The 8,893-nt window shown below is 42.6% G+C and overlaps 1 protein-coding gene across 1 annotated transcript in view; it reads left to right on the top strand.

Moving 5' to 3' along the window:
- Positions 1 to 205: 205 nt before the first annotated feature.
- rnf144aa (ring finger protein 144aa) overlaps positions 206 to 8,893 on the top strand; it is a 28,941-nt gene continuing 20,253 nt past the window's right edge. Inside the window, exon 1 of the mRNA XM_018683983.2 lies at positions 206 to 951. The gene's annotated coding sequence lies outside the window, so the exon portion shown is untranslated. The remainder of the gene's footprint in view (positions 952 to 8,893) is intronic.

Below are 8,893 nucleotides of genomic sequence, written 5' to 3'. Positions count from 1 at the left end.
TTGCTTTGCTATAAAAAAAATATTAAAGGAAAAAAAGAAGTAAATTCCATTCACCTACTTTGTGTTAGGGTTGTATCCATGATTTAAAAACCTGGAAAATGACATAATATCTGCAAGCTTGGCTGAGTACCACTAGAGGGAAGTGAGAATATACTGTATGCTTGTTGTGGTTTGAGGCAACCCTTTAGAAAAGGCGATTACAGTATGTTTGCCAGCAGGGGGCGCTGACGTTAACGAGAGGGTGGTAGGTGCTGAGCTCTCCTCTAAGCGGCAGCGCAGGACAGCAGACGGGAAGCTTTCTCGCGAACAAATGGCGTCCCTCCTGTGCGAAGCAGCTGATTTCCTACCGAGCACGGCAGCAGGAATGGCGGAGAGGTAAACACACCGCCCCCGGATTTCTTTTGCAACAAGATAGCACGCAGGGTTTTTGTGCAGCAGGAGCAGCAGCAGTGGGCAGGAGAAACACGGCTGGACGTTGCGCACCCTTCGGTAATCGGGAGCAGACCGCCGCCGTCCCGGTGTACAAACAATCCTACTGTCAAGCAAAACAGGCAGGAGAGAGTCAGCTGCAGCTTGTGCTTCCCCTCCGGTTTGCTTATTTATCTGCGGTGGGGTTTTTTTTTTTTTTTTTTTTTTTGGATGTGTGTTTCGCCGATGGTTATTGGTGTTTGTGTTTCACCGGGGCCTGATCTCAGGCGCTGCAGGCGACAGTAGCGGGTCAAATGTTTCCACCCCGACATTGGAGGGACACATAATGAACATGGGCATCACCCCTTCAGAGATATCCTCCTCCTCCACCACCACCACCACCACCACCACGTCCGCCTCCTCCTCCTCCTCCGCCTGACTGACTGCTTGGCCGCCTCTTCGTTAATCCAATTCAGGAGATCATCTTTTCAACCTTTCCTGTGGTTGTTACACCATCAAGACGGCGTTATCTCAGAAAGCCAGGTGAGCTGGGTCTTTTTTGAGCTTTTATTCCCCGCAACACAGTTGAGAGCTTATGGTGTGTCAGTCTCAATTATGAACTGCTGTCGCATATTTTCGCCATTTCCTCGTTTTAAACAGCAAGATATATCCTGTTACCTGCCTCGCAACCAGCTGCCTATCAGCGATGTCAGTGCTGACTTCTTAAGTCTGATCGTGAAACCCTTTAAACTCTGCTTGTCTTATGTTGAAGTAATCAGATGCAGTGAATATGTGACATAGCGCAGGCTTCAGAATTACATCAGTAATGTATTGTGTATTGTTGTGACTTTGTTCGCTGCTGACACTTGATCAGAGTTGCTGTCGTTATTGTTCTCCCCCCACTCAGCCTTAGATCATGTTTGTTTCCTGCACAGCAGCTGCAGAGTGTTGCATCTGAACTCCAAGCATAACATGCTCAGAGTGGATGGCTCCACTGAGCTCTGAAAGGTCACTCACTGTGCCCTGCTATTTCCATTTTAAGCAAGCAGGTCCCCCCTCAGGGTGCCGTCATATTATAGATATAACTATGACATGGGGCTTGTAGGAAAAAAAAGAGTATTTCTGCAGTCTGCACTGGGCAAGGCTTTGAGATGTGTGTGTGTGTGTGTGTGTGTGTGGGGTACATGAATTTCATCACTTATGTCTTTCCTACCTGTACACAGTGTTCTCATCGCTCACAGTTATACATCCTTTTTGGTGGGCTGACATACTTGTATCTTACAGAGACTGACAGTGATTATCTCAGACACATTTTCTCTACCTTTTTTAGCTGATGAGGCCAAGATACTGTCAGCCTCCTGTAAAGACATTATGTCTCTTTAATGTCAAGTGTCAGTATGTGGGGTGGGGTGGGGGCGGGGGGCTGGTTAGCTTCCACATGGTGTGTTTAAGTGCCTGGGGTTTGTCCCCTTGCCAGCTTCATGAAATACATTCAACATAGGGGGACACATACTTATGAGGTCCATCCTGTCATAAACCACGGCTTTTAAGATCCCTCTCATTGTGTGCTATTGATTCTCTCTCCAGTTTCATGCTTCTAGCCGTAATAGAGAAGCTACACGTCGAAACACACTCATGAACAAACATTTAGGGAAAGTTGTGTATTTCACATGGAATTTCACAGACGCCCAGGCGATGTAGTGATGCGCTTTTTCCATTCCATTCAGGAAGGGCCTGTTCCCATTGGGGAATAAATGCATCAAGCCACCACTACCCCGATACAGATTTGTTCAAAACAAGAGAAAGATGTTCTGAACAAAACAGTAACACATTCCTCGGAGTGACCAGGTGGCAGTCAGCCCTGTTCCCAGAGGAGAGCAGAGAGGCGTTTACTTTAGAGTGAGAAGGAATGAGGTTATGATGCCCAGAACTTGGTGTGCCATTCCAGGCTGGAGGGAGTACACATATGGTCATAAATACACACAACTTAAGTGTACATGGTAACATATATATACACAGGCGTGCACATATGAAAAGGCACTTTATATAGGCAGGCAGAGGGTGTGATTTTTTTATGTTAGCTTCACACAGCTAACAGCACAAACTCTCTCTCAGTAAAGACTTCATATAAAAATGAATGCATGAAAAATAACACTTCTGCTTTTTGACAGAGATCTCTGCTGATTGTGTTATTCTGATAGTGATGATAAGGTACTGTGGTCAACCTAACTGGATTTGTTTTACAGTGACTCAGCTTTGGGCTGGCTCTTTAAACTGTGTTCTTCTAAACAAAGCACCTGACAGATTTGTAGTTTCATGGCTTGATGATGGATTATAAGCACCATATGGACGAAAATAATACAGTAAGGTTAGTAACTGCACTATGTCGCCTTGCCTGCTCTATATACATTCAGGTCCTCCATTTGCAGGGTGTCACTTTACATTCTGGTGTAATCACAAAAGCATGTCTGGGAGAAACACCTTGGTTTTCCAGACCTTAATAAGTCTGAGGTACCTGCCCTGCAGGAGGTATAACTCTAGTCAGTTCTAGATCACACAGCAGCACCCAGTGTTAAGGAGATTAGTCAGCCGGAGACAGAGATGAGCTAGAAATGTGACACCCATTCAGTTTAAATACACTTAACCAGTAATTAAAACTCAATCACCGTCACTTCCTCATTACCTGTAAAGTCTTGTCAGAGTGGCCTCACTAAATTGAGGGGAGTCTGTACGGGCCAGACGACGCTGAATGTCAACCCAAGGCGGTTAGGTAACAGGGATTTCTCCGACATACAGCACATTACCACAGTGTGCTTTTGTTGAATCACGCCTGTTATTCTCGTAACATTTACATATCTAGAGAAGAAGTCATTTTGGTGTAATCTGATTTCAGGGGTTGTTGTCTGCCTGTGTGCAGACAAGTTGCCAAGGATTATGCAACAGCTTAAATGCCATTTCAGCAGGGTGTTGTGAGTGTGTGTTTTCAGGTTTCCAGTGTATGTGTGTGTGTCTGTGTGTGTGTGTGTTTGTGTTTAGGGTTGAGGGGAGGACAGTGTACACACTAGGCAGTCAACAATGCAATCACTTGAGTTCTAAATAGCTCCTGAAAATGATGCTCATTGCCCGGAGAGCGTGTTAGCTCTTTGTGTTATGGCTTGTATCCAGCCAGTTAGGACTGCGTTAGGTTGAAATAGGTATTGTTATGAGAGCATTATGTGATGCTCGTGTGTGCCGTGCCTCTTCCAGGCGGCCGCTTGGCATCATGAACTGTTCTCTCAGGCGCTATTCTCCCAGACAGGTAGGGCTCGTAAAGTGAGACGCTGTTGTGTAATAAATGCACCGCGGTTTCTGCTGACCGTCTGACACTTTCTAAGATTTAGCATTTCAAGAATGTATAAATTACAGCAAGCCTTTGGGGGTTTGAGCGAATTCCACACAAACAAGCAATAAGCACAGATTGTTTTTATACAAGAAAAAAAACTGAATTCCAAATGAACATCCTTTTAGTTTTTTTTTTTTTTTGAAATAGCAACGTCTTGCCTGTGAGTTTTCAATTATGTGTTCGTCTTCTTCAGACATTGAACAAAGAACCATTTTGAGCAGATACTCTGTATGCAGCATACTGACTGCTGAGCTGCTTTCAAGCCGTGATGCTTTGGCACCAGCCATCCATCCATACATACATACCGACTGCCTAATGAGGGACACAGCCAAGATGTTTATGAGAACAGCTGTCAATGCAATTCAAGACCCATCTTTTGTTTGGTGGTAGATTTTACTGACTCCTGCAGTATCCCGATTATAGATGACTTCACATCATTATGTGGAGATACTTCCAACATAATGGAGTTTTACAAAGAAAATTCAACTTTCTAAAACATTTGTAAAGTTCAGGTTTTGGTGTCCGTCCCACACATTCACACTGCACGGCCTTCTTTCTGAAGTTACTAATTTGGAGAAAAAAGTCAGGGAGAAATATTCTGCAGGAGGAGACATTCGTTTTTCCACCCACGGTAGCCTCGGTAGACTGTAGTCCGACAACAAATCATGTTTCGTGTTCATTAAAGGGGTACAACTCACACTTCAGCTCGACTGGGAATAAGCCAACCCTTTGCTCTTACTATGTCTGTCTCTATCACTGATGCTCTCCACCTACACATGAAAACAGCAGAATGCAACACGTTCAGACTCGTACTCTGCTGGGAGTCATTCTCGGAAATGTTAGAAATCACTAAACTGAAGTAGAAGAAGATGAGTCAGGAGGTAGGCCGGGATCTGGGAGTGCCAGTGGTGAGCCAAAAAGCTGGTGCAACCTGGCGTGGCATAAAGCGCGAGCTAATGCCATGGGGGAAGAAGGCACAGATGACCAGCATGGTGACTATATAAAGTGCCCATGTTCAGGAGAGATTTGGTCAACTGATGTAGTGTGCTGTCATTCGTTGGGCACGCTCCTATTAACTAAACTTCTAGCTAGCAGTTTGTCTCTGACTAATACTTGGAATACAGCAATGGTCTAAAAACTGGGGGCACTTTTTACTCCGCTGTGAACCTGCAGCCTCGTAGTTCTATCAAAACATAAAATGAAGAAAAGATTTTAAGTTTAAATCCACAATATTTTAGTCCTGGTTGATTTGGCACAACTTTTAATAAAAAAAAACAACAGTGTTCCACCTTTATCATGCCTGCAATGTCAGGGAGCTAGGAAGGGTAATGAGAGTCCAGATTTGTCAGATTATCTGAAAATAATAGTTTTAACAGACAATTTCCTCCCATGCTTATTACTGTGTGATTTCCCAGTAAGATAATTGATCATGTCTGCCCACACTCTAGATTTCTAACCTTGCAGAACTTGAACCCCAGAGAGGCCTCACATGTTTATCACAGTGAATGGATTGAGAATATAACATATCTAAATATGGGCTATTAAGTATTTTAATAGGGCCAAACAGCTAGCAAAGCCCATGCACTGTAAATTCATTAGAATGATGAAGAAGATGAATACATGAATGCAAGAACTGCTCATAGCCCTCCCTTTAAATGTGTCACTGGGGTGTTGTAATTTCTTTTTATATCACTCTTTTGATATGTAAAGTAACATGGAGACATCTGCCTTTGGAGGGATTCCTCTCCTCATCATTTTAAGTGGGTTTACATCCTTTGTGTATCTGCAACAAACCCAACAACAGGACGTCAGTGCATTTCCTAAGGTCGTTTTTGGCTTCCTCCTTCCCATCCTCCTGCAAAGGGAATAAGAGACTGTGTTTGCTTTACAAGGCAGCAGCTCACCAACAGCAAAGAAGGTAAAAGCTGGAGGGCAGAACAGAAAGTGAGAGACAGAATATGCTGTTAGGGTGAGGTGTACGTGGTGTGAGCAGTCCCTCTGTGGAAGATGATATGTTGTTAACGTTTTACTGTGTGGAGACTGCAAGGAACAAGGAGGCAATAGTGGATGCGTGAAATAACTGGGATGGCACACGAAATTCTTGAGTCTATACCCCTTTGTTTTGTCTGCATTGCTGTAACTCAGCGATTAGTGAAATTGCTTGTGAATTGTTTGGTCCACTGCTGGTGAGAGTGCCACCATAACCCACAGATTAGGTTCTGAGTGCCTCTCTGTTGTAGTGGCTCTCTCCTTCTGTGACCATGAAAACTCTTATTGTCCAGAGGGGTGGCAGCAGTCCTCACTGTGCAGCAGTCACACTCGTTAGTTGAGTACTAGATATGTAGTGTTCTCATGAAAGTAATTTCAGTGAAAGGATAACACATTACTCCAGTTGAGTGTCTCGGTTGTTGTCCTATGCAGTCACTTTTGAAGTGAAGTGAAATGGCACATAGTGTTCTGTACTTCCTTCCTTGTTATATGTAAACTTTCTGCAGCTCTAGCCATGACTTGCATAGTTTGCATATTGCGGTGGCATAGTGGATTTGTCCCCTTAGGGGTTGTGTGCCAACAAAGATGTGTCAGTCACCCACTGAACGTTTAACCTCCCCATAGCTTATAGAAGAAATCAACTGCATGTGTTCATTTGTGTGAGTGTTAACACACTGTTTCAAATGGCCTCCACCCATTTGAATGTCTTCATGAAAGCCGGGTGTGCGTATGCTTTTCAGATTAGTCACAGTGTGACCAACTTTCTGATTATTACAGTAGATAATGCCTCTGTTGTATATCACCAGCAACAATTGAATTTATCAAAAGAATGAATCCAACTAACAACTATTGTCTGTGTAGCTTGAGTTTTGCCTGTTCATGCCATAGAATTCACATCTTGAAAACTCATCTCAGCCAATTGAACTTTGCAAGAAATATGTACTAAATAGCAGTTGGTTAAAACGTTTGAATTTGTCATTAAAATTGGCCAATGTTATCTATCAAGTGGGCGTGTCTTGTAGTCTTGCCGACTGCAGATGGATACTATTGAGTGTGTCCACTGTCCATCAGTTATGTCACATTCAGACAGCCTGTGAATGCAGCTCTTATTTGTTGATTTTCAGTGTGTGTTTGTTTGCTGTTTTGATGAAAATTGAGATTTTCATTTATTTATTTATTTGGAGGAGAAAAAAAAGTTCATTTAGTAAATCTGCTCAGCCACCATTATTCAGATCCAAGTATCACTGCAGTATTTTTTTTTTTAACATTTTGTTTTGCATGGAAATTCACAATAAATTCAAATGAGGCTAACTTCAAAGATAAATTGAAAGTTTAAAAAAAAAAAACACAAGCTGGCAATGAATCCACTGGAAAAGAATCAAAATTAAACCAGTGACATAAACCAACAAAACACTTTTGAATGGGTTTTTTTTGCCAGTTTATTTTTGTTTGGTTCTGTTTTGGATGGAAAAACAAAGAAAAGTTTGGATAGATGGATCCAACTGGAAGTAACTTCCCCTGATAGCACAGTTGAGTCCAGATATGTTAATAGCCAGATGAGCAGCATTATGGCGTTAGAAAAATATTCTCTCTCAGTCAGTGCAATTAAAAGAAGTTGCTTCTACTTTATAAATACAGGTAAGATTGTCAAATTTGTCAGAACATCCACAGTAGAGAGTTTATTTTGATTATTCACTTTAATCTGGTTATAGCGGGCATGTAAACATAAAGACTGAAGCTGTAGAGCAGTGAATGACAACAGATTGCCTGCAAAGTCGACCCTTTACTCGGGCTCTCCGCATCTGTCAGTAGAAACAAGCTCAGTGTGGCACGCCTGTCGTCTTCACTCAGCTCCTGAGTCTGTTGTCGCTGCTCAGAGCCTTGTTTTAAGCACTTGTGGAATTGGCAAGATATGATGTCTTTTGCCGCTTGCTCAAATAAGGACTTTCTTCTAGCTGTTTTATCTTGTTCTTGTTCTTGTTCTTTATTATTCTTTGTGCTTAGGAGAACTGTGTTTTCTCACTTGTTCAGTCATGTTGTTGCCTTGGACAACAAGAATGTAGGGAGGAATTGCCTCTCGCTTCAGCTTCTAGTCTAAATCTTTTGCTGTGTGCATGTTGCTCACCAGTACGTCATTAAGTCTGGGGGTGCTGTCTTTCTTTCTTGTGAAATCAGAACAGCAGGGTGTGTTATTAGCTGTTTCTACTCCTCCAGGTGCTGAGAAGTCATCCTGGGTGTGGAAATTAACTCATTTAGTGGGGAAAAATAAACATTCAGATGGCTTGCTACCAATTGGGAGAAAAGCCTTGGGAACTTAAAAGCCACCCAAGCCTGGGTCCAGTCAGACGAGCATTGAATATTTCTTCTTCTGCTTTTTAAAGGCTAAAGGAACAAACAGAACATTTAAAATGCTACTGAATCTCATGAATATTTATACCTAGTCATTAAGTACTGCCAACGCCCCTGCTCATTTTCCTAATGGTTCACTTCAGAGGCTTACGGTGGTGTGGAATACAGTTACCTCTTGTCTTCTCACTGTCTGTTTTTACTTTGTGTTTGCCTCATTTTACTCTCTTTTTTTGTCTGATTACTGATGTTTCCTTCCTCCTTTCCTTTCCTCTTTCTTACTTTGTCCCATCTCACTCATCCTTTTTGTTCTGCTTTGTTTCTCTCATGCCCTCATGCTCTCGGGGCCACTTTATGGTTTCTATCACTTGGCAGCGTCTGGTAAATGTGGGTAACAGTTTCCTCTAGCTGTTGACACTTTTGCAGATGGCAAGTGACAAACACAATGATCATTTAAGCCATTGTAACTTCTTTATTGACTGCACATTTGTCCCTTCATAGGGGAGTGCTCCACCTGTCATACAGACCCTCTTTACAGCAAAACTATGAATACAGCAAAAGTATTAACTGACCCCTGAGGTCACAGTTCACTTCTGTGTCCCTAGTGTTCTAGTGGTTATGCTAGATTTCTAGGGTATTTAGGTTTTGAACACTTTTATTTCCTCATTACAGCTGTGGTATCACACTAAAAAGCAGCATTGTGCATTCACAGTGCACCAGAAGTAATCATGTTTACAATCTCTTTTTGAGAGAGTAGTAGCAATGTTG

This window comes from Lates calcarifer, linkage group LG19 (assembly GCF_001640805.2).
Source record: "Lates calcarifer isolate ASB-BC8 linkage group LG19, TLL_Latcal_v3, whole genome shotgun sequence".
NCBI classification, from domain to species: Eukaryota; Metazoa; Chordata; class Actinopteri; family Centropomidae; genus Lates; species Lates calcarifer.
This window is presented reverse-complemented; position numbering and strand designations above follow the sequence as displayed.